At 43.8% G+C, this 26644-nt stretch overlaps 1 pseudogene across 1 annotated transcript in view; it reads right to left on the bottom strand.

The window, feature by feature from the left end:
* Positions 1 to 26644, bottom strand: part of LOC144800450 (vitamin D3 hydroxylase-associated protein-like) — a 370773-nt pseudogene that overhangs the window by 11106 nt on the left and 333023 nt on the right. Inside the window, exons 13-14 of the transcript XR_013604355.1 lie at positions 24959 to 25067; positions 8516 to 8661 (exon numbers count right to left, since the gene is read on the bottom strand). The product of XR_013604355.1 is annotated as a vitamin D3 hydroxylase-associated protein-like (transcript). The remainder of the gene's footprint in view (positions 1 to 8515; positions 8662 to 24958; positions 25068 to 26644) is intronic.

Here is a 26644-nt window from a genome sequence, read left to right as displayed (position 1 = left end):
GCAGTCTGGAAAAGGATGCCTCGGCGTCCAAAAAAGAGAGACCAAAGAAAACCTCGATGACCGCTTAGGCGGCAGCGTCATCAGTCGAAAAACGGAAAATGGACACTTTTGGTGCCATAACACACGAGGCTGAGTTTGAGAAAAAGAGAAAAAGGCTCGAAGCCGAAATGGCGAATATCCTTCAGTGCAAAAAAGACTTCGACTAAAACTTGAAACAATTCAAGATACCGCCGAAAACAAGGGAAACCGAAACCCACAGTGTTGCCATATAAACAATAGCACCAAGAACCCCAGAAATAATCAAAGAAGAAGAGGAAGATTATTACTTCTTCAGAGAAGATGTCGAACAGGACAAACAAGCATAGGCGGAATCATCAAACATGGAGACTCAAGAGTTCCAATGGCAAGATCTCGACGCTGAATCGCCCGAAGAGTCTGTAGAGTCATATCCTTCAAGGTCATCACCCCCAGATGACATTGGCATGTATAACCAGGTGATAAAAAAGGCTGCAGAAACTTGTGGGGTTCAGCCAGAGGAAGAAAAACCTCAATCCTATTTTTTATTGGAGACTTTTATGCCTATACAATCTAGGAACCAATTCCTAACAATGCTACTGAGTGTCTTAGACCAGGGAAAAGAGGCATTCAATGAGCCTGCTCTTTGCAAGGCTGTAACAACAAGCTTAGAGAAAAAATATAAACACTCCTCTAAAGACCCTTTATACATCAGGGGATCAGTGCCAGCTGACTCTTTCATTGCCTCAACAGCAAGGAAGAGGGCAAATGTGGTTACTACAGTGGGACCACTTCCTGACAAGGAAAGTACGAAGATGGACCTTGTAGGAAGAAAGATAGAGAGAAGCGCAGCAATCCAGTGGCGCATTGAAAATTCGAATGCATTGCTCAACAGGTATGGGTACCAGCACTGGGAAGAGGTAGGGGAACTGCTGCAAAACCTACCAGAATAATTCCAGAAAAGAGCAAGCCACCTGTTGGAAGAAGGCAAAAACATTGCAAACACATGTTTAAAATCAGCCCTTGATGCTGCTGAAACATCTAGCAGGCAAATGATGATTGGCATAATGGAAAGGAGAAGCGCATGGCTCAGAATCTCAGGGTTCAAGCCAGAAGTGCAGAGCATCATCATTAATTCTCCATTCAATGGTGAGCAATTGTTTCGAATGGTGGTTGATGAAAAACTAAATCAACTAAAAAAGGACAACGAAACTGCAAGATCCATGGGAGCCCTGCAGTTCATAGGTATGCGAAGAGGCACATCATTAAGGAGGCCAGCGGGAAGAGGTACACAACAACCTCACACCAAGGTTACCAGCAAACATACCAAGCCGGGAACAAGAACACACAACAGGGACAGCAACACAGCTTGCAATATCAAGGAAGAGGTCAGCCACAAAGAGGTGGACAACAAACCTCAACCAAGTGACTGCACTCACTGAGAGGTACTCTCACAAAGACCAACAGTGACAGTACATATAAACAAAAAGAAGTTAGCAAAACAAATGAACACCAATTTACAGCTCCTCCAACATACCACTCCAGTAGGAGACAGACTAACAATTTTCCCAAAAAGGTAGAAAGAAATAACCACATACAAGTGGATTCTAAACATAATACAGCACAGTTACTGAAGAGAACTAGCAAAACAACCTCCACAAAGGAGGCCAAGGCAAAGGACACACTCAAAAGAAGAACTATCTCACCTGGTCGTAGATGTGAAAGAACTTCCGAGAAAACATGCAATAGAACATGTACCGCACAAAGAAAAGAACAACAGAGTATATCCAACATACTTCCTAATTCAAAAAGTGGATGGAACATTACAGCCAATATTAGACCTGAGGTTTCCAAACCAGTTTGTAAAGACACAAATATTCAAAATGACTACACTACAAGAAGTGTTACCTCAGTTGCAAAAGGGAGATCACCTGGCAACAATAGACTTAAAAGATGCATATTTACCCATCCCAATGAACAGAAAACACAAACGATTCTTAAGATTTGACATAAGCAAACAACACTACCAGTTCAAGGTACTGGCTTTCGGTCTGAAATCAGCACCAAAAGTGTTCATAAAGTGCCTGGCAGCAGTAGCAGCAAAAGGAATTCATGTTTACCCCTACATAGACAACTGGTTAGTAGGAGCAAACTCATACAGTCTATGTAAACAGCATATACAACAAGTGATGGAGACACTATTTCAGCTAGGATTCTCCATACACAAGCAGAAATCATCAATAGAACCGGAATGCAAGAAACTGTTGCTGGGTGCAGAAATACACATAGTGTTAGGAAAAGCGCATTCCCCAACGAGAAAAGGATAACAGCTCTGCTAAAAGAGTCCCACCCATACCAGAAGGGGCATCTTCTGACAGTGAGGACAATGGGGAGATCACTAGGAATGACGGCCTCATGCATTCACTTAGTTCCAAATATGCATCTACACATGAGACCATTTCAAGAATGGCTCCAAACACAAAGGTCACAAGCTACAGGGAGTTGCGAGGATCTAGTGGTTGTCACAAATGAGGTTCATCAGAAGATTGCATGGTGGAACAGAGCAAATAAAGCACAGGGGAGACCTTTCACACCTCCAACACCAACAGTGACTATAACAACAGGTGCGTCCCTAATTGGATGGGGAGCACACATGGACAATCTCAAAAGAAGGGGATTGTGGTCAGCACAGGATGCGGGAAAGCACATCAATATCTTGGGACTAAAAACTTTGGGGCATATTACCAACAACTAGCGATAATTATCGCTATGTTGGCTTAGCGGCAATATTTTTATCGCCGAGCTGCGGCGATTTTTATCGCTTAGGAACCTTGCTATTATCAAGGTATATCTCCTAAGCGATAAAAATCGGCCGAAATGCATGAATATCGCTGAAAAGTCAGCGATATTCATGCATTACCGAGCTAATGCTCTTATCCATGTTATCAACCTACCATTGGATAACATGGCTAAGAACTGCTCAGGGGCAGGTGTTAGCTTTTGTTGGTAATAGGAGATAGCGATGTTAGCGACTGTTTCCAGTCGCTAACATCTTAGCACGCCCACTTTTCATGTCATTAGTGATAAATATCACTGACATACAAAGCGGGGCCCAAGTTGGTCGCTATCTCCTACTAGCTGTCGCTAACTGGTGTTAGCGACAGCTAGGTAATAGGGAGATAATTTTATCTCTGCTTTCTTGGCTTTTAAAGCCCAAAAAGCGGAGATAAACCCCCTTGATAATATGCCCCAGTGTTCTTAGCCTTAAAAGCCTTTCAGAAAGAGCTATATTGGAAAAAGGTGTCAATAGAAACAGACAACACTACAATTATGTTTTACATAAACACGCAAGGAGGGACTCACTCTGTAGCACTCTCAAATCTAGCACAACAGATGTGGAGATGGCTTAACCCGAGAGTAATAGATATGTTAGCAATGCATCTACAAGGGAAGGACAATCTAGAAGCAGACAGACTGAGCAGACAAACAGCAGCATCCCACGAGTGGGAACTGAACCAAACAGAAGTGCAAAAAAATGTTTTAAAATGGGGAACTCCATAGATAGACTTATTTGCAATACCCCAGGATGCAAAATGCCAAAACTTCACATCCATGAGACCCTGCAACCAGTCCCTGGGGAATGCGCTATGGATAGACTGGTCAGGGATATTTGTATACGCATTTCCCCCAATACCATTGCTGAACAAGGTAATCAGCAAATGCAGAATCACCAAGATGACAAGGATTCTCATACCACCACATTCAGTCAGACAGACATGGTTCTCGGAACTAATGGAAATTTGGCAGGGGACAATGCACAAAATCCAAAGAAAAAAAGATTTGCTAACAATGCAAGAAGGGAAAGTATTTCACCTAGAACCAGAGAGCTTAGACCTAGCAGCATGGCTCTTGAAGACTTAGAATTTGCACATCTCAAACTACCTGAAAGCACAATGGCTGTTCTAAGAGAAGCTAGAAAAACAACAACAAGAAAATGTTGTACAGCAAAATGGAAAAGATACACAAAATGGTGTCTTAAAAAACTTCAACAAAGATCGCAAAAGAAAGAACAGTACTGAAATACCTCACACGTTTACTACAAAGTAAATTATTCTCCACATCACTACAGGTACACTTAGCAGCAATTGTCGCATTCACAAGAGGGGAACCAGAGAGCTTAGGCCTAGCAGCATGCCTCCTGAAGACTTAAAATTTGCACATCTCAAACTACCCGAAAGTATAATGGCTGTTCTAAGAGAACCTAGAAAAACGACTAGAAAATGGTATACAGCAAAATAGAAAAGATACACACAATGGTGTCTTAAAAAGCATCTGTCAACGAAGATCACAGGAGAAAGAACAGTACTGAAATACCTCACACATTTACTACAAAGTAAATGATGCTTTACAGCACTAAAGGTACACATAGCAGCAATTGGCGCATACACAAGAGAGGAAACAGGGAAGAGTTTCTTCACCTTACATGTGGTCAAACGGTTCCTGGAAGGGGCAAAAACAATTGCACCACCAAAGATGCCACTAGCACCAACATGGAATCTAAACATTGTGCTAGCACAATTAATGAAGGCACCTTTCGAACCACTGCACAAAGCGACGCTGCAAATGCTTACAATAAAGACAGCATTTTTAGTGGCAATAACATCACTACATAGAGTTTGCAAACTACAGGCGCTAACACTACAGGAACCCTATTTTCAAGTACATAGTAACTGAATTGTCATGAGGACAGATCCACAATTCATTCCAAAGGCGGTATCAAAATTCCACAGAAATCAATTTCAAACAAGAGCACTAAATATTACTATGTCGTCGACGCCCACAACAGCAAAAAAAATAAACAAAATACTACAAATCTGAACCCAACCACTAGATGGCGAAATAATGCACCGCGTAGTGAATCCCCCCAAAATTTTAAGCTGCAAAACTACACCAACAGGTAAGAAACTATTTGTTACATGTAAGTAGTGATAACTAATGTTGAGTTTGGCTTCTATGGTATTGTCATTTACAACACTCTTTAATGGTAAAGTTGGATTTTAAGTCACAATTCTGAAAGTGCCACTTTTAGGTAGTTGATTCAGAAAAGGGGGTGGTGATGAACAGAGTGTCTGAATTAAGCAGACCACTCTTACCAAGTCCAAAGATCAGGGCTTGATCCATCACCGTTTTTTAGCTCACTGCACCATCCCAGCTCAGAACCTGGCTATATGCAAATTAGTATGTTCCTGTCCCAGTGCATGATGGGAACAGGGCAAACCAAACTACCAAGCCAATTCTTATACTGGGAAGGAAACAAGCTTCCGGGGACCGGTTTCTGGCATTTCAGCCGTCGTCGGCCCGGCTTGCTTGAATCCTGATGGTGCAATGAGCAAGGGACTCACATCTGAGTATACCCTTCCACGCTTATGGTGGACAAAATGATTCAGAAAAGAGGGTGGTGATGAACAGAGTGTCTGAATTAAGCAGACCACTCTTACCCAGTCCAAAGATCAGGGCTTGATCCATCACCGTTTTTTAGCTCACTGCACCATCCCAGCTCAGAACCTGGCTATATGCAAATTAGTCTGTTCCTGTCCCAGTGCATGATGGGAACAGGGCAAACCAAACTACCAAGCCAATTCTTATACTGGGAAGGAAACAAGCTTCTGGGGACCGGTTTCTGGCATTTCAGCCGTCGTCAGCCCGGCTTGCTTGAATCCTGATGGTGCAATGAGCAAGGGACTCACATCTGAGTATACCCTTCCACGCTTATGGTGGACAAAATGATTCAGAAAAGGGGGTGGTGATGAACAGAGTGTCTGAATTAAGCAGACCACTCTTACCCAGTCCAAAGATCAGGGCTTGATCCATCACCGTTTTTTAGCTCACTGCACCATCCCAGCTCAGAACCTGGCTATATGCAAATTAGTCTGTTCCTGTCCCAGTGCATGATGGGAACAGGGCAAACCAAACTACCAAGCCAATTCTTATACTGGGAAGGAAACAAGCTTCCGGGGACCGGTTTCTGGCATTTCAGCCGTCGTCGGCCCGGCTTGCTTGAATCCTGATGGTGCAATGAGCAAGGGACTCACATCTGAGTATACCATTCCACGCTTATGGTGGACAAAATGATTCCGATTCCCTGTTCCCATGAGGCACTGGGCCAGGGACAGACTAATTTGCATATAGCCAGGTTCTGAGCTGGGATGGGGCAGTGAGCTAAATAACGGTGATGGATCAAGCCCTGATCTTTGGACTGGGTAAGAGTGGTCTGCTTAATTCAGACACTCTGTTCATCACCACCCCCTTTTCTGTATCGATTTGGGCCACTATAGGTGTGGCAGGGTATACTCAGACATGAGTCCCTTGCTCACTGCTCCATCAGGATTCAAGCAAGCCGGGCCGACGACGGCTGAAATGCCAGAAACCGGTCCCCGGAAGCTTGTCTCCTTTCTGGTGAATTGGCTTGGTAGTTTGGTCTGCCCTGTTCCCATGATGCACTGGGCCAGGGACAGACTAATTTGCATATAGCCAGGTTCTGAGCTGGGATGGGGCAGTGAGCTAAATAACGGTGATGGATCAAGCCCTGATCTTTGGACTGGGTAAGAGTGGTCTGCTTAATTCAGACACTCTGTTCATCAGCACCCCCTTTTCTGAATCACTTTTAGGTAGTTGGCATTTTCTTGTCCTAACCATTTTGTGACTGCAAACTGTATCCTGGGTCACATGACTAGGTGTAGCTGACAGTTGGTCTTTGTGTATTGCTGACGGATAAAGTTAGAATAGGTGTTTGCAGGATGGGCCATCTCTGATTTGATAGAGAGGGTGGAGCTGTCACTGACCACATTTGCACATCACAAAGGGACTCCCTGAGCACACTCACAAAGGGTTTGACGCTAGTTTTTTGTGACCCCCAGACACGCTGGGGCCAGAGCAGGGAGGCATTAAATTCCAAGCAGTTTTGGGGTGGAAACCTCTTTAAACTTCTCCTACATGCAAATGAGCACCAGGTATAAATATTGGACCCTCTGACTCAATTCTGTTGATTACTTCTGGACCTGTGACTCTGCCAGGAAGGAGGGCCTCCCAGCGGTGAAGTCTGCTCTGCTGACCTGCTTGCTGACCAAGGACGGCTTAGCTGCCCAAGGCCTGCTATTGCTGCACCAGGACTCTTCTGCTGCTGTGAACCGCTCTGCTGAATCCAGCCTGCCTGTGCGGACCCACAACTCCAGTATATCTCTAAGGGTCAGTTGGCTGGTCCCCGTTCTAAGCCACAGGGACATAACAGGCTTCTTCAACATCAACGCATCTCTGCTCATCTCGATGCAGCGCGGCGCAGCACAGCTCACTTTCAAATCCAATCCAGAACAACTTAGCTCGTTCTTGATGCCAAGGAATTGCAAGTCCTCACAAGCTCTGGTGGCCCCCTCGGTGCTGACACTGGGCATCACATTGCACCTCTTCGTTGAGGGTTCTTTGATGCAACACTGCGCATTGCAGCAACTCAACAACGTCTTCTCGACCCGCCTTTGTGCGATGCATCTTGACGTCCGGACCTATCATTGCAGCTCCTCATTGATGGTTCTTTGCTACTGGGTTGCGCCGTTTGGTGCAAGGGCTTTGCATCTGGATGTCTGGACTTCACATTACAGACCCTTGCCTTCAACGCCAGCCCACGTTGCTTTGTGCAAGGACTTTGCACTGCAGTGCCCAAACCCACAAGGTACTTTCTCAGCAGACGGATCTCAATCCTGCATCTGTCGAGCACTCCATCACGGTCAGCCTGAACGTGTGACTTGGGCCCTTTCTACCATGACAAGATACCCGCGGTTTGGACTTTTTGCTTCTTAGCGCTTGATTTGACTTTAATCTTTGAAATCGCATATCTCTGGTTCTACTGATTGGATATTTGATGTGTTGGTCTCAAATAATTTGTTTTATTTTATTCTAGTTTTCTAAATTGGTGTGGGATTTTTCATTTCTTTTTTCTTTATTACTGTTGAAGTGTTGCCTAAATACTTTACACATTGCTTCTAAGTTAAGCCTGACTGCTTTGTGCCAAGCTTCTAGAGGGTTGAGCTCGTGTTAAGTTGGGGTTGACTTGTGTTTCACCCTGACAAAAATTGTGGTGTCTGCTTGAGTAGGGTTTCAGTAACCCAATTTCCTACACTGTTAATATTGTGGACCTGATAACTCAGGTGTATGATATATATTTATTTCAGGCTATATTTTACAATTACTTTGATTTAATGTTTCAGTAAGAGCAGTAATAAGTCTAGTTTAGTCAGAAAGAAGAACAATCCCCACTTACAATATTTCAATATTAACATATCCATGTTGGGTAGACAGTTTCATAAATTTCCTGTGCAGCCAGCAACACATACAAATACCCCCACTGATATGCCACAAAAGTGATAACTTTTAAACATGCACGCAGACAGATTGGATTCATCTTTTCTAGCTGAGATTTGTCCTGGCAAATGTACAGAAATGCACTAACCTTTTTCAACAACTTGTCCCAGTGGTCATTGTAGTGCCCCTTATAATGTTTCAGCTGTTCTTCATCATCTTCAGTCACTGTTGTGACAGGCACTATACCAGCAGGGAAGTTTAAAACATTAAAGAGAAGGGTGTTGGTCATGCCACCTGGTACAAATGAAGAGGACATTACAACATATTAGGTAGGATTGACTCATTTTATAGCGCCTGCTTACAATATTCATAGATCCTTTGCCAAGTGAAAATGATGAAACTAGCCTTAGAAACTCTGGAGTCAGGAACTGGCTGAGCACCAGTAATTGAAAATACAATAAGAAAGCAGGTATGTGCCTCCAATGGGTTATGGCTGAACTCCTGTAATAGCAATAAGTTATGTAGAGGATGTTGTAAAATATCCAAAAAGTTCCTGACCGCAGCACTATTATAACCATGGCTTTTATTACATAAACTATGTCTTTCTAATTTCCACATTCCAACACCCAAACAAACGTAGCAGGTGATTTGCAGGATTAAGACACATCAACAAGAGGTAAGCACAGCCCCAAATTTTAACAGACGCATCCCTCACAGATCAGTGCAATGCAACACATTTGCAAAATAATGTTCACAGTGTCCAGTGCACACAAGCCATCAAAGTCAGTGTCATGCAGCAAAATGTGCAAAAGAGACAGAGTTGAGGGGAACTCCAGTGGCATCCCCCACCAATTAGGGCAGAGGAGCATCTCCCCTGCAGCCAGTGCAGCAAAAGTGAACAATAAAATTGTAATACAATCAATTGTTATATTAGTTTTCACTGTTTCCAGCCGAAGCAGTGTTTGGGGGCGTGGCTGCTGCTGATTGGCAGCAGGGAAGTGGTGCTCACTCGACCAGTTTACCCTGTGTTTGTCTGTTTCGTAGGATGTCTTACACAGTGTAAACCTCCCTGTGCCTGCAGGAGCATCGAGGCAGCCTGCTCCAGCCAATCTTGGCTCTCCTTCCATGCTTATAATCTGCAGCATGAGAGCAACATTGGAATTTGGAGCGTGATGTCTGAGGCTCTAGGAGGATTCGAGGAAGCGTAGGCAAGTATTTGTTTACATTTTTTTTTGGCCCACTGAAAGGCAATGTGAGAAACTTGCATTGGCATCAGCCGTAATTCCAGAGCTCTCAGTCATTGCCCGTTATAAAATCTGTTAACGAGCCATGGTTGAAAGCTTTGGAATCTGAGCCTAAAGGCATTGTGATTCATCACAGTGTCTGCCACGGGGTTTGGCACTGGCTCAACGGACCTCCACTTTTGAGGGTCACCGACCGCCAGAGATGAACTCGCCATGTTTTGTGGCTTGAGAAGCCTTATTGAAAGACGCCCTCCTGGCCTTCACCAGGGTGAAAAGAGTCCTACCGCACCATACATACTACCTCACATGTGCCTCTGAAGTCCAAATAAGAAGTGGGAATACTGGACGTCTTTGTTCCGAACTGCGCCATGGTTCTTCCCACACCCACATTCTTTATATTGTTTTGTTAAGTTGTGCTCTCTTGTAGATATGAGGGCCAGGTGTTGCCTGTCTTGCTTGTGTGCCCCATCTTAAAATTATCTTTCACAAACTGTGGTAAATAAATAAATAATACCTCTCTTTTTGAATGTATAAATGAATAACAGATAGCTCAATAAAATAAGAGTCAAGATTCGAGGTAGTAGGAGTTTGCAGGTTTATTACAGCATAAAGGACAGGAACAGGACAACCTGCATAGTAATAGGATGACAGGGCCCAGCAGCTGCTGGGGCTGGATCTGGGATGAGCGCGCTGACTTTTAATAACAATACATGAGCATATATACATAACGCAAACACATAGCATTACATTGCAGTAGGCGTAACAGTGGGTGGAGCAGAAGGTGTGACGCGTAGCAGTCGCGAAAGATAAGGGGGAAAAGAGGTGTAACAGGGCGTATACATAGACATGTGATGCAAACGTAACAGAATATGTCATGAATGGGGCGGAAACCATGGAGGGGGCTACCTAAGGAGCCGGGACCTCTAACCTGATGGTGCGCGCAAACTAGCAATGACGTATCACTAGGAGAAGCTGGGGGCTATGAACTCTGTGCTAGGAGCAGAGACTGAAGTCTGGAGAGTCAGGGCGACATGTACCTAAACAGTATCTAGTATCTGATGTTTAGAGAACATGTTGATATAAACTAGAAGTCAGGAGGGGAAAGGCTAACTTGATTCTAAGACTGGACCATGCATTATTCTACATGTAGTGCGTGATGAAGAATACTAAATGACCATTAAATACAGTATTTCTCTAACGTGGAGCCGGAAAGGCTAGACAATGACGGAAACCATTGATGCAGTTCAGTAGCTTAGGAATGCAGAGAAGGAGGACTGAACTGATAACTGGAACTATAACATTTTCTTGGCAGACTCAGAGGCTGAGCCAGGCTGGATCGGGCACTGCATGGCAGGAAGTAAGTGAAGGGTCGAGGATACAGGTGGGGGCTGTATCGCTCCTCAGCGAGGCTTCAGGAGACAGGAGCTGAATCTGGTGTCCAGGCCCTTTTGAGGCCTAGAAACGGGGACTTTATAATAGAATAACGTGCACACTGAGAAACGTGGCAACGTAGCTTTACATAGGCCTGATATTCGTAGTATTCACGAGGACTGGAAACTGGCATACTAGAGGTGGACACAACTGTAATTGCGTCATTAATCGGACATGGGGAATGCATATGCATATTTAATCATGCACACATAACATATGATGGATGAGGCGTAGGGACACAGAACATGGCAAAATTTACTTTTCCACATTCCCTCCTTGTCACTACGTTTCCATCAGGAAACATCAATATTCATGATACCGTCTATCATTTCATACAGTATCATTTGCTCGTCTCGAATTATCCTGGAACGGGATTTAGAACGGGGCTTGGGACTAGGAATACAAGAGGTAGCACAAATGCCGCAAATCGCAGGGCCACATTGTATACAGAGGCAGCAGCTAAATATGATCGCTACTGCAATACCTAGAAAGGACAATATTTTCCATCCCCATGCGGAAATTATATTCCAGAACCAACCGGACCATGTCCAGGTGCCTGGGTCTTGGTGTATCAGATGGGCAATCTTATGGAGTCTGGTTATAGCTGAATAAACAGACAGCGCGTTATTTGGAATGAAAATGCAGCAACTAGATCCGATGACTCTACAGGCCCCGCCCCTATCGGCCAGTATGACGTCAAGGACGAGACGATTCTGTAAAACGACAAATCTCATAGCAGATTGCTCTTCGGTTAAGTTACCTAGAGCAGAGGCAGTCTCATTTACTACAGCTTCGAGGGTTCTTGTTAACCTACGGATTAGCTTACTATTCTGGATAGGTCCTATAAAGAAAAAGAAACCTCTATTGAAATCTGTATACTGTTCTAGAGCAGTTTCAGTATAATCGACAATTGGGGACTCCCTTCTATGTCTAATGTGTACTAGATGTGTATTTCTATGATAATCAGGTGGGGCTAGAAAAACTGGTGGCAGTAGGAAGGCAATGTAACAGGTTCCCTCCCAATCGAGGGGCAGACGAACATATGCAGTTTGACCACAAATAAAATAAGAATGACGTGAAGCTTTGAAAATAGATTTCCCACTGTCACTATACTTGACAATAGTAGTACAATCACTATGTCCTACATGTACGGCACCATTATTTCGGACACATAATTCGCCTTTGACTGGTAATACTGAAATAGCAGGTAAGTCTGGAGTAGTATCAGACTGAACATTCAGGATCATAAAATTCGAAGAATAGTTACCTAAATTATACACTTCATTTTCTAATACTAACCCGGTTCTGTGAGGGAGACCTTGCTTGTCTGGAAAACATGTACTGTTAAGAAAAGACATATCTGTTGAGGATGACGTTAACGTGGACCATGCTCCACACGAACCATTATGTGAGAATGGATAAGGAAAAAGTGGCAGAACTCCCTTCGGTGTCTGGAAAGGGGGGAGTCGACCACACACCCAACAATTAGTGGCATTGCTGGTCTGGTGTGAGTAATGTAACATGCGGATAAATGAGTTATTTCGCATAGCGAGGCGGTAAGAGAGTTCATGAGGAGGCAGATCACTAAACGTGTGCTCTACTGTAGCCTTAGCAGACTTATTTACATGAAGAACTGGGAAATACAGGAAAAATGCATAACTGGTGCAGGAAATCATAATGCTGAGAAATAAAATGAAACATAGAAAAACGATACATCGGATTGAGTTTTGACTAACTCTCTCACTATGGGGGTCTATTTTATACATGTCAGAAACAGTCTAACTGTTTCACCTAGGGGAGGACTTAGACAATCAAACTGACTGACTTATTTTACTAGACCGGAGTTTTAGCTTGTACTCCTGCTGCGGAGTTTTCTCTAACAGGGGAGGGGTTGTAGCAATGTCTTTTGCGGGACAGTCCTTGAGAACAATGCTTTGGCAATCCTTCAAATCCTGGGAAATGTTCTTTAAGACGGGTTTCAGTCCATTAAAAAGTTTAATATGAGAAAGGTGCACCCAGCCTTTGCGTCCTTCCAACTTCACGGCTGTACGGGTGGTGAGGAGGACCTGTCGGGGCTCTTTCCAACGAGGCTCCAGCGGACTTGATCTGTCAAAGTTGCGGACCATCACCATGGATCCTGGAACGATTTCATGCGGTGCCACCTCGGTATTGTCTGGAAATGCGGCGGCAACCTGTGAACGACATGAGTTGAGGGCAGACATCAAGGAAGCTAGGTAATCTGTCAGCATATTACTTGAAACATCGGTAATACTTCGGGGTCTAGGAGTACCCCACATGTTAGGGGGGCGGCCGAATACGACCTCATACGGGGACAGACCTGATCTGGAATGTGCGACCATGCGCATATAAAATAAAGCGACTGGTAGAGCTACTAGCCAGTCCACACCTTTTTCTTTACACACTTTGGCGATTCGGATTTTCAAAGTCTGGTTATGTCTCTCTACGAGACCGGCTGCTTCAGGATGGCGTACACAATGAAACTTCCACTGGTACCCTAACAGAAGGGAAACGTGCTTCATGAGTTCGGATGAGAATGGCTGGCCGTTGTCAGAATATACGACTCTAGGGAGTCCATAACGGGGGAAGAACTCACGAACCAACTGCTTGGCAGTGGTCGCGGCTGTGTAATCTGGGACTGGATATGCTTCTGTCCACCTGGACAAAGCGCATACAACTACAAGGACATACTTGAAACCTCGACATCGCTCCATCTGAATATAATCCATCTGGAGGACTTCAAAAGGGTGGTCAGGAGGTTGGAATCCACCTTGTTCCACCGGGACACTTTTACCTGGATTAAACTGACAACATATCATACAGGTACGGACTTTCTGCTTGGCTGCAGCTCGTAAATGCTTGTTGAACCAAATGTTCTGGATACTGTCTAACATAGCTTTTTCTCCTAAATGTGCTGGACTATGTGCGGTATTAATAATGACTTGAACCATAGAGTCGGGGAGAAACCATGTGGCTCTACCCTTCGTTAACCATCCTTGATCTGTCTGGACCCCTCCTTGTTCGGACCATTTCTTGATTTCATCGGGAGTAGCATGTAACTGTATGTCTATGACATCTTGTGTAGGGTCCTTAACTGTCATGCATGTAATCGGATCTGGAGTATGTGTCTGTATCGGATTAACTGAAATGTCTGGAGTCTGTGCTGTAAGCTTGGCTGTGCGATCTGCTAGATCATTACCTTGGGAAATAATGTCAGTAACTTTCGTATGTGCTTTGCACTTCATGATAGCGATAGATGTCGGTAAATGTATGGCATCTAACAGAGCTTGAATAAGGAGACCATGCTGAATCTTGGTTCCATGAGAAGTCATGAAACCTCTCTCCTGCCAGAGCACTCCGAAGTCGTGTACAACTCCAAATGCGTAACGTGAATCTGTGTAAACATTAACTTTCAAGTTCTTGGCGTGTATGCAGGCTTGTGTCAGAGCAACTAGCTCTGCTGCTTGAGCGGACAGGGTATCAATACGGTGTGTTTCAATAACTTCAGTGTCAGTAGTCACTGCATACGCGGCGACTAGTTCTCCTGTACTAGTTCTTATACATGAACCGTCCACATAAAGTGTCAGGTCGGGATCTGGTAGCGGAATATCTGTCAGATCTTGTCTTGGCTTTGTCGTAATGTTAACTACTTCCACACAGTCATGTGTGGCTGGATTTGAATTAACTGATGGTAACAGTGTAGCAGGATTCAGGATGTTGCAGCGTCTGATTTCTATGTGTGGCTGGAACAGTGTCAATTCATAACCTGTTAAACGTGCAATTGTCAAGTGCTGAGTTTGTGTTCGGTTTAAAAGAACTTCCACAGAATGTGGAACTTGTACTGTCAAGGAGTGTCCTAAGACTATGGAATCACTTTGTCTGATAGCTAGTGCTGTGGCTGCAACTGACTTGAGGCACGCAGGCAGAGCCTGGGCTACAGGATCTAATGTGCTCGAAAAATAAGCACAGGGCTTGTATTGTCCTGCTTGATCTTGTGTGAGAACAGATAATGCTGTACCTTCGCGTTCAGTAACGAAAAGTGTAAAAGGCTTACTGTAGTTCGGTGTAGCTAGAACTGGAGCTTGGCATAGGGCTTTCTTTAACTCATTGAAACTAAGTGTATGTTCAGATGTCCAAGGGAGGACAGTCGATACGGCTGCCTCCTGTGTCGTTAACTGTATCAGTGGTTTGGCTAGAAATGCATACTGGGGAATCCATTGTCTGCAGTAAGAAGTAAGGCCGATAAAAGCACGTACCTCCTTCTGGGTCTTGGGCTGAGGAAGACTCGCTATTAACTGGATACGGTCTGGTGTCAACTGCCTACCCCTCTTGGACAGCAAGTGTCCTAAGTAGACCACTTGCTGGACACAGAATTGAAGCTTAGAAGGGGACACCTTGTGCCCCATCTCGGCTAGGAAATACAAAACTGTAAGGGATGCTTGCTCGCAAGCACGTTCAGAACGGGCTGTGATCAGTAGATCATCGACATACTGGAGCAGGGCAGTGTCAGTTGGCATGTGAATGTTGTCTAGTTGTCTCTTGAGTGCTTGACTGTAAATACTAGGACTTTCTGTGAAACCTTGAGGAGCTCGTGTGAACATATAGCTCCTTCCATTTAAACAAAATCCAAAAAGGAACTGGCTGTCTGGATGAATAGGAACACTGAAAAATGCGTTCTTGAGGTCTATGACAGTGAAGAACGTGGCTTCGGAATCAATGGCCGTTAATAGGGAAGAGATGTCTGGGACAACTGGGTACTGCGGAATAATACATTTATTAAGCTCTCGTAGGTCAATCACTAATCGATATACTGGGGGTGCATTAGGATCAGTACGTTTCATGACTGGAATGATCGGAGAATTGCATACATTGGAGTCAGTTTCTACAACCACTCCTTGAGCCATGAGCTCGTCAATAATTTTAGATAAGGCTGCTACAGCCTCAGGTGGCAATCTGTACTGCCTGATTCGTGGTAACACTACACCTGGCTTGAGAGTCACACGATAGGGTGTGATTTGCATATAACCAACATCAGTTGGACCTTGTGCCCATAAGTGCTGCGGAACATTAGACAGTCTTGAATCAAAATCTCGTAATACATAGTGACCCTTGAAGTCACGTAGGAACAGTCGTATTCCCTCTGGGGAACAGCATATAACTGCACCTAACTCTTTCAGTGTCTTAATGCCTAATAGATTTTCTGGACATGACTTAGTAAGTAACAGATCAGTAGTACGGGACAATGGACCTACTTCTAGAGTAACTGGCTTTGATATTTCATTTACGATGGGTTTTCCTGAAAATCCAAGGGAAACATTTCTTGAGCCTGAGAGCAAAGCCCCTGGAACTTCGGCGTGACTAATTGTGGTCCTACTTGCCCCTGTATCAATCAAAAACTTTCTGTCTTTCCCTAATACTTGACTATGAACATAGGGACCTTCTTGATCTACAGGTATCTCGATGAGAGGCAAGCCTACCTCCCTCTCTAGGCTGTTTCATGAATACTGCTGGTACTCTGGATACTCAGACTGTGCATACTGGTACATCTGCGATGTAACGTGCTGTGTTGCAGCGATGGGCTGCGGTGCTGTAACTGTCTGTGGTGCATTCTGTGGCTGAGGAATCTGTGAAACTTGTTCTTGTCTAGGCGGACGTGGTCTTTCTTTAGTCTTACCAGTAGCTATGTTGTGTTTCAGAACTGCACACTCGTTTATAAAATGACCTGGCTGTTTACAATAATTGCAGTTCCCTTTAACGGGAGCTGCAGGATGACTGGCTTGATTCGGACCCCTCTTCTGACTGTCTTGAGGAACAGATTGTGCAACTAGTACTTTCATTTTCGTGTCTTTCATACGTTTTCTTTCGTGTTCTTGCTCTTCTCTAATTCTATTCTGGTGGTATTGGAGCATCTGCAACATCTGGGACGGGGTATTAGCTTGCCAGGTACTTTCGACTTTCAAAACTCGATTTTTAATTGATGGACTTGAATTCTCGACTAATTTAGTAACAAAAAGGTGAGGGTATGACTCACTACTTGTCTTGAGGCCACTATTGATACTAAAACATTTTTCAAATCTAGAATAAAAGTCACTAATATCCTCCTCTTGCTTCTGTTTACAGGCTGAGATTGCATCCCAGTCTTCTTTTCTAGTTGTCAATAATCTGGGTAAAACTTGTATTAATAATTCCGGTAATTCTTTACATTTATCTCCAAGACCGGTACCTGGTACTCGTGCCTTGTCTTCAGCTTCTAGAACTGCCCAATCGATCTTTTTCTCTCCCACCTCCCATTCTTTTTCCTTGAGCTTTTCATACACCCCTGCGGGCAGCAGAACTTTTAACATTTTAATTACATCTGGATACGTGTATTCCCCCATACGGAGCATGTCTTTTAATTCTCTATGGAACCCTGCTGGATCTTTGTCATGACAGGGAATTAATTTCTTCATCTCGAGGAGTTCCATCTTTGTGATTGGAGTGTAAACAAACACTCGTTCTAGTTCGCCACCCGTTCCTCTAACTGGGTGGACTTCTCGTAACGGATTCTGTCTGTCTATGTAAAATGGTTTACTTTCTGGGGGTGAGACATGAACAAAATGCGGGTTCAGAAACGTTCTATATTTGTGACGCTGTTCTAGAATGACACTAATTAAATCGGTACCTAGACCTTTCCATCTATACTGGAGTAACTCGTTCAGGATATCGTGTAACGGGCCTGGATCAGAGTGCTGACCCTCATACAGAGTAATGAGGTGCTGGATCATATACATACCCACCAGTCGTTGCTCGGCTGGGGGCATTTTCAGAAACATTTGTGCCACTATTTCGTCTGGAAAAGTGGTAGAATCAGTAATCCATCGGACTGCTGATCGGGCTAGTTCTTGTTCATGCATAGTACTCAACTCACTGTAACCGATTCGTGATTTCAGAATGTGATCGGTAGCTTGAAACACTTGTTCTAGTGAACCTTGTTCTGGTGCTAGATGATGGAAAGTAGACTTGTGTTCTAGGCGTAAATGGCGATCTGGAAATCTAGATTTTCCTACATACGCTATTCTGGCGGGATTCTCGTCCTCTACCTCTTCGGTATCAGAGTTACTTTCTTTCTCGTTTACTTGTGCTGCTTTACGTTGTTCGTGTATCTTTATTATTTCTCTACGGATTTTCTTGTACATACTCTCCATAGCACCGACGGTCTTGTGCTTACCCTCGGCTATATTATCACTCCACCTTGTCGGGGTTCTCATTTCGGCCGGATCTTTAGACGGGTAATCTTGTTCTCTTATTAGACAATTGATCAGAAACTTTAATATCATGAGCTGGATCTCGGCTTTCCTTTGAGACATGGCCTCGCTAATGCTTTCTGGATCATCCCCTGTACGGATGAAACGATATATTCTGTCTAGATCTTCTTTCATATTCGGTAAGGTGACTAGATACTCGGCTACCTTTCTTACACGGAATGAATATAAAACCATATTATCCTCGCCTGGGACTGGATCATAGCCGCATTCGGCAAGGGATTTTCTTATTTCTGCTACAGTCTGATGTCTGGGCGTACGCTGTGACGCTTGTGCATGTAATTCGGCTATCGTTAAACGCTTACGTGGCGGCGGGGTTTGAGGAGGACCTCCTCCTGCGGCCCCTAAACTAGAGTCGTCTACTGAGGCTCTTCGTCCTGGCAGAGTGGGAAATGGAAATGTAGGCTGGACTTGTATGGCGGGCTGGACCGGGGGTACCGTGACAGGTACTCCGGTGTCTGGAGGAGCGGGAAGTGCCTGATTTACAGGGACGGGCGGAGCGCGAACAGGATTTGCATATTCTGGGACTGTGTCGTCCAAATAGGACGAAATAAAAATATCAGCTGCGGTCTGTTTGTGACGTAGCTTGGTCGGAACTAATGGTGGCGGGAAATTACTGGATGCCTCTGGGGTCGCTTTTGGCAAGCCCTCGGCAAGGAGAGGATACATACCCCTAATAAGGGCATGCCTCTGTCTGTCTGACTGTTCGGCTTTGACTTGTTCACCTATCTCGATTAGTTCTTTTTCTTGGGCTCGTTCTAAGGATTCTCTACTTAATTCTGACTTTCTGATTTCTTTTTCGGTTCTTTTATGAGATTCTTTACGCCATAACTCGATGGCATCTTTCTGTGATTGTCTGGCTTTCTTTTTCCATAATGCTTCTTCTACTAGCATGATGCACTCGGCATCCCATGTACCCGATACGGGCCATCTATACTTTTCTTCTAACTGTTTGGTATACTCTACCCATAAATCTAGATATAATATGGCGCTTATGCCATGCTTCTGATACATAAAATGACCTGGACTGTCCCTCGGCGGAACAGGAACTGCTGCTTCCAGCAGACCCTTTCTAGTTTTTAACTGACGTAATTTGGAAAACAAGGGCATGACTGGACTGTAATCTAGACACAATACAATACACAATAAACACGATACTTATTCCCCATTCATACCACGACATTAAAATACATGAAGAACATTTAAAAATAACAGTTCGGACAGAATATTACCTGGAATACTGAGAACAGAATACAAGAATTTCTCGAGAACGGAACAGACTAGAGTTACTGGATGCACTGCTGAAACAGTACGGAACATACCGGTCCCATAAAGGGACGCATCGAGACCCGTATCCACCTAGGTGAACACTTCGTTTGTGAGTCTGTGTACCACCAACCCACGGACCAGAATCAATTTAGATTGACCCTGTCTAGATACTACCCCAGTAATGGTACTCACCGGGCAGCAAGAACGGAAGGCCTTGGACTGGACTGGACTGCTACGACGACGGACGACGAACTTCGGACTTCAGTTACGGGTGGGCCTCCGGATACCTCGGACCTTGGACTCTTGGCTTGGGCTCTGGTCGGGACTCGCCGCGTTCCTCCACCGTCTCGTTTGGATGCTGGACCGCCTCCTCCGTCTCCTCCGTGGGCCTGAGGGATACTTGAAGCAGAAATATCTGCCGGTGCACAGAAGAGTTCCGTCACGGCTGCAGAGGGTCAGGGGGTCGGCGTGGCTTCACCAACGCGTGGGGAAAGGGCAAGTCCCTGTTCGGGCGCCATTATGTGGTAAATAAATAAATAATACCTCTCTTTTTGAATGTATAAATGAATAACAGATAGCTCAATAAAATAAGAGTCAAGATTCGAGGTAGTAGGAGTTTGCAGGTTTATTACAGCATAAAGGACAGGAACAGGACAACCTGCATAGTAATAGGATGACAGGGCCCAGCAGCTGCTGGGGCTGGATCTGGGATGAGCGCGCTGACTTTTAATAACAATACATGAGCATATATACATAACGCAAACACATAGCATTACATTGCAGTAGGCGTAACAGTGGGTGGAGCAGAAGGTGTGACGCGTAGCAGTCGCGAAAGATAAGGGGGAAAAGAGGTGTAACAGGGCGTATACATAGACATGTGATGCAAACGTAACAGAATATGTCATGAATGGGGCGGAAACCATGGAGGGGGCTACCTAAGGAGCCGGGACCTCTAACCTGATGGTGCGCGCAAACTAGCAATGACGTATCACTAGGAGAAGCTGGGGGCTATGAACTCTGTGCTAGGAGCAGAGACTGAAGTATGGAGAGTCAGGGCAACATGTACCTAAACAGTATCTAGTATCTGATGTTTAGAGAACATGTTGATATAAACTAGAAGTCAGGAGGGGAAAGGCTAACTTGATTCTAAGACTGGACCATGCATTATTCTACATGTAGTGCGTGATGAAGAATACTAAATGACCATTAAATACAGTATTTCTCTAACGTGGAGCCGGAAAGGCTAGACAATGACGGAAACCATTGATGCAGTTCAGTAGCTTAGGAATGCAGAGAAGGAGGACTGAACTGATAACTGGAACTATAACATTTTCTTGGCAGACTCAGAGGCTGAGCCAGGCTGGATCGGGCACTGCATGGCAGGAAGTAAGTGAAGGGTCGAGGATACAGGTGGGGGCTGTATCGCTCCTCAGCGAGGCTTCAGGAGACAGGAGCTGAATCTGGTGTCCAGGCCCTTTTGAGGCCTAGAAACGGGGACTTTATAATAGAATAACGTGCACACTGAGAAACGTGGCAACGTAGCTTTACATAGGCCTGATATTCGTAGTATTCACGAGGACTGGAAACTGGCATACTAGAGGTGGACACAACTGTAATTGCGTCATTAATCGGACATGGGGAATGCATATGCATATTTAATCATGCACACATAACATATGATGGATGAGGCGTAGGGACACAGAACATGGCAAAATTTACTTTTCCACAAAACAGTTGTGTCATGTTCATCAGGGGCATAGCTTCGGGGGGTGGGGGGGTTGGGGTGTTAGCCCCCGTCAAATAAATGTGTTTTCTAATTAATAGGTGGATACAGGTGCTTTCATTCAGGTATTTTGAGATGTCAGTCAGATTTCAGCAGGATTTTATACATACCCACACACACACAAAAACTCACAGACACTCTTTCCCTCTCTATTTTGAAAGTCCTAAAAAATATTGGTTATTTTACAAAATATTGTGTTTGTTCTCTTAGTACTCATTCCAATCCGTATTCCTGTCTGTTAGACCTGGCACCTTGGCGTGGGTCTCACTTCCATTTGTGTTGTTGCCTCATGTGTTTTTGCTAGTGTTAGATGCTTGGGGCACTGTGCCACTGCTGTCCAGTGCCACAGTGCAAGTGCTCCCTATTGTAAATTAATGTATGGATTAGTGACTCCATGATTGGCTGGTTTGGTGTACCTGTCAGACCCTAGTACAGTGCACCAGGAGTGCCCAGGGCTGGCAATCCAAATGCTGCTAGTGCGCTTGCAGCGTTGACTCAAAGTGTCGCATTTTAAGATCTAAAGAGAACTAAGCTAATTCTACCATTTTAGGTACAGTATGGTGAATTTTTGTCGTTTGTGGTCTTGTGATAAGTCTATATAAAGAATACTTATTTTTAATAGACAACTGTGTGGTGTCCATCTGTAGTGTTGTCACTGGATTACTGTATGTGTTCACAAATGCTTTACAAACTGCCTCTGAGATAAGCCTGTCTGCTCGTGCCAAGCTACCAAGGGGGTGAGCAGGTGTTATTTTAGGAGTTTACCCCTTACCCTGACTATAGGCAAGGTTCCCTATTTGTCACAAGTACCTACCTGTGCCAACTAGAAACCCCCAAATCTAACACTGTCCCTCTCCACTGGCCCTTAGGCACCTCTCATGCACCCTGCTTGTTGTATAATGTATTTAACCATTTTATGCCAGCCTGTTGTCTGAAAATCTGAAGCTCACCCCCACCCCAATTTTACTGACCAAGCTACGTCCCTGATTATCATACACCGAGTGACGTATTGGACGGGTAGTACTGCTTCAAACTTTTATCCTTCACACCTCATCTGATCCTGTGGTTCCCTGACATTTTTGCCTAACCCCTCAGACACAACAGCAAGGAGACTTGTGTCATTGTAAGACCCTCACAGAAGCATGTTCCCCTGAAAAATGGGGCTCACAAAAAGTCCACCCTGATTTACTCAGCGGCTCTATTGATCAATAAGTAAGCAATTGTGGTTGCCTTTAATGTCTACATGGCACCACTGAGTTATTGCTAGATATGGGCTATGTCACTCTTTATGAGTTGTCGAGTTGGTGCGATGTAACGTAGGCAGAAAGATGCCCCTCAGGTCTATGGCAGGAGTCAGCCTTTGAAGCTGTATGGCTGTTGATTTTACAAATTTTCCGCCGCTTTCCAAGCTTAAATCAGGTTTCTAAATATCCTAAAACCTAACTTGAAAGCTCTGCTAGTCTGAGACCTTGTAACTTCCTGAATATATTACTATTCAAGATGGTGTTATGTTTGTGTGCTCTTAATTTAGTTCACAACGTATGAACAATTCTTGAAAAGTCTTAAATCAACTGTGTCCTGAGTGTTAGAGAAATAGTGCTCGGCGTTGCTGTTCTGGCCTTATTTGGCAAGATGCCAAGATCAAATTATTTTAAAAAGTTTGAAATATAAGTTTGATATATTCATCCTCTCCCAAACATAAATCAAATCGTTACACTCCTGATGGGAGTCTAGTGGTTATTTTCCACTCAACCTGTCATCTGCTTAGGATCAGATAAGGCAGCAACCTGTTTAACAGGGGGTTTCAGCTTCCAATACCTGAGAATATTTCAATTATGAATGGAGCTATTTGGTCTAGGGCTGCATGAGAGACGTTGTATAGGTTCACAAATGCATTATGTAGCAAGACACGAGGCATGGAAATGTTCCAAGGTGCCATAGTGGCACCTGGGAGGAAGCAGGGTGCACATGATCAGTGATAAAAATGACAGTGAATTTACTCTGCTGGAAAGTGACCCCCTTGAAATATTATGGGACAGATAAAAAAGCCCCTTGCGACACTTTTACACCACCACTGTGTCACTTTTGTGATGCAGCGGCGGTGTAAACAATGCTGCCAATTTACAAAATGATGCATCTAGAGAGATGCATCACCTTGTAAAGCCCTGCGTCACATTATACCTGCATCAGCTATAATGTATGCCGGGTGGGCGTTCCGACGCAGAAAAGCCTTGTAGAAGTGACACAGTGAAATCTACAAGATTTGACTGCACCACTTCTAGGATGCCACTGCATCAAAACCCTACGCCTGCTTGGAACTGGCATAATGAGTGACGCTGTGTAGTGGGAATAGGCCTCCCCGTGCATTGATGGAGTTGCATCATGCTTGCGACACGACTACAGCAATCTGGGACTTTTGTGCCAACAGTTGCATCAGAATATCTGTCAATCTTTGCGCCATGGTGCACCGTATTCTAAATAAGGGATGACCACTCAATATAAAAAAGTGTTTTTTGCAAGGTTATGTCAGAAGCTAATTCTGTTAAAGGATCAGGGATTACAAAAACTGTGTGCATGTTAAGAGGAAGTGTAATGAAAACATAGTTTATGATTAAGGAGAATTAGGCATGCCCAGTAGTTTGCTGCTGAGAAATGAATGACTTGCTGAAAATCCTTCTGTGGCTTATTAATGGACAGTTGAGATAAGTTGATAACTCTAAATGACTACGGGGCATATTACCAACAGTTAGCGATATTTATCGCTAACTGAGCTTAGCGTTAGTTTTTTTAACGCAGCTCTTCGCCCAATATTATCGCTGAGATAACGTCCTATTACCAACGTTTATCTCAAAAGCGATAATATTGCAGGCGTTAGCGTGAATATCGCTGAAAAACCAGCGGTGTTCACGCATTCGCGTGCAAATTCTGTTAGCCATGTTATCCATCCTCCTCCTTGGATAACATGGCTAAGAACTGGTATTTGCAGGCGTTAGTGTTTGGCGATATTTGCACTTAGCGCGAATATTTCCATCGCTTTGCCTTTCTTGGTAATAGGCGATAGCGAGGTTAGCGACTGCTTTCAGTCGCTAACCGGTTGGGTACGCCCACTTTCCATGTCATTAGCGATAAATATCGCTGACATGCAAAGCGGGCCCCAAACCGCTCGCTATTGCCTACAAGCTGTCGCTAACTGTTGTTAGCGACAGCTTGGTAATAGGACGATGGAATTATTGTCGCTTAGCGTCTGAAAACGGCCGCTAAAGCGGTGATAATTCAATATCGCCACCCTTGGTAATATGCCCCTGCATTCTAAGATCATTCACTCATCGCTTGAATCATGACAAAATATGAAGCAAAGTGACAGACCCTTTGGTGGGTACCTTTCTTCCTAATGTCGTGTGTGTAGATTTTGGCTGGATATTATGGGTAGGTTTGCGGTGGTGGGGAAAATCATGCAACATTTAAATACCGAAGGTCTGGCTACGACACTACAAGACAATAGCTATTCACTAAATGAATCAAAAATCAGATCACTTGAAAGTTACCAATCATCTTTCCCAGAAAGCCAATGGTCAAAGCTGGGCCCATGGCAGGGCACAGTAGAACGTCCAACTTCAGGGATTTCCATTTATCAGCAAACTCCTCACGGTAACTCTAGGAGAGGTAAGTAAAGTATAATAATTATTGCAAAATTAAAACGTTTGTTAGAGATTTTCATAGTACACTTTGGTAGAACATTCTTACAGGACTACGTTCCTGATTAACAGTTAACAAGGCAATTTGGGCTCTACAAAATGGCCACAATGTGTCTTGTGGCAGCGTTCAGAAAGAATGAAAGAAAAAAAGAAAGACGGAAGAAACAACTAAAAAAGAGAAAGAAAGAGAGAGAAAGAAAAAAGAAAGGAAGAAGGAAAGAACGAACGCAAAAAAGGTCCAAATCCATAAAAACTGGGAACAAAATTCAACAGTAAAGACATTTTGAGCTTTTAAAATTTAGTTTTCATCTCAGTTTGATACAAAAATACATAAAATGCACCAATAATAGTAATGAATACCTTTTGACCATATATTGTGTTTCTTTTCGAGCCAGGGGTAGTAAACGCTATATAAATGCAATTACAATACAATACAAATACATTAAGCAGCACATGAAGTTCAAACAGATAAAATAAATAGTTTAAAATATAAAAAGAACCATTACAAAGACCTGTAAACCTAGGCTTGTGCCAAAATGGCGCACCTACACGACAAAGGTGTTATGAGGAGAAATATCTTAACTTCTCAGTACTTCCTTTTGCTATGTGAATACACTGTGTTCATATTTTTACAGTAACACCAGTTCCTTTAATCGAACCCTTAACAGTAGGAGGGATTTTCGATTTTCAATTTTTCATGTTTGTTGGCTGTGAATCCTGAATTTGACCAACACTGAAGGACATGTCCTAAATTTATGGAGGTGGCAATAAGTGGAACCAGAGAACTATAAAAGACCAATTTATATTGTGCTCAACGACCAAACAAGCCTTATACAAATCCGCACTTCAAAAGTTATTACGCTGTGTGCTTTTCCAAATCATGTGACCCAAAGTATTTAGCTTGGCTTTATATGTTCAACACAGGGCAGTGCCCGTCATACTTTACACCATGGTGGAAGTGCAATACCAATTATTGAGTTAATTTGCTGATCTTGAGAAATGCTTGGACTGATTCTACTTTACCCTTCAAATACGGGTGTTTGTGTTTGTGTTTGTGAGTGTGTGTGTGTGTATGTGCGCGTGTGCGCATGCGTATGATATTAAATGAAAAATCATGTATATATTACACTAAATAAACTAATGTATTACTACCCAGGTAAAGCCAGGCATTCAAACTTATGCTTTGCTGGTTGCATGCAGCTGTTTACAGCGAGTGCAGAACTCACTGATCTTTTTTACTTGACTGTAACCTCTGACTTGTAGGTTAAACAAAGATATGTGCAAAAATGGTTTAATCCACTGATCGTTCTGACATAAAGCAGACATCTGTGACCTACAGGTTACCTGCAATTCTCTGCACCAGAAGCATTAACCTTCTGAGTTATCTAATGAGTCAAACGTTTGACCAGATGTTATACACAGATCTATCCTGCAAGCTGATAACCATCTGCTATATTTCCAGGATAATATCCTGAAACATAGATGGCTCTAACATGATCCTTCACACCTATCTTGAAATGCAGTATGTGTGTGCCC

The sequence above is a fragment of the Lissotriton helveticus genome, chromosome 1_2 (assembly GCF_964261635.1).
Source record: "Lissotriton helveticus chromosome 1_2, aLisHel1.1, whole genome shotgun sequence".
Taxonomy (NCBI): domain Eukaryota; kingdom Metazoa; phylum Chordata; class Amphibia; order Caudata; family Salamandridae; genus Lissotriton; species Lissotriton helveticus.
The sequence above is the reverse complement of the archived record's forward strand: the minus strand, read 5'-3'. Positions and strand labels throughout refer to the sequence as shown.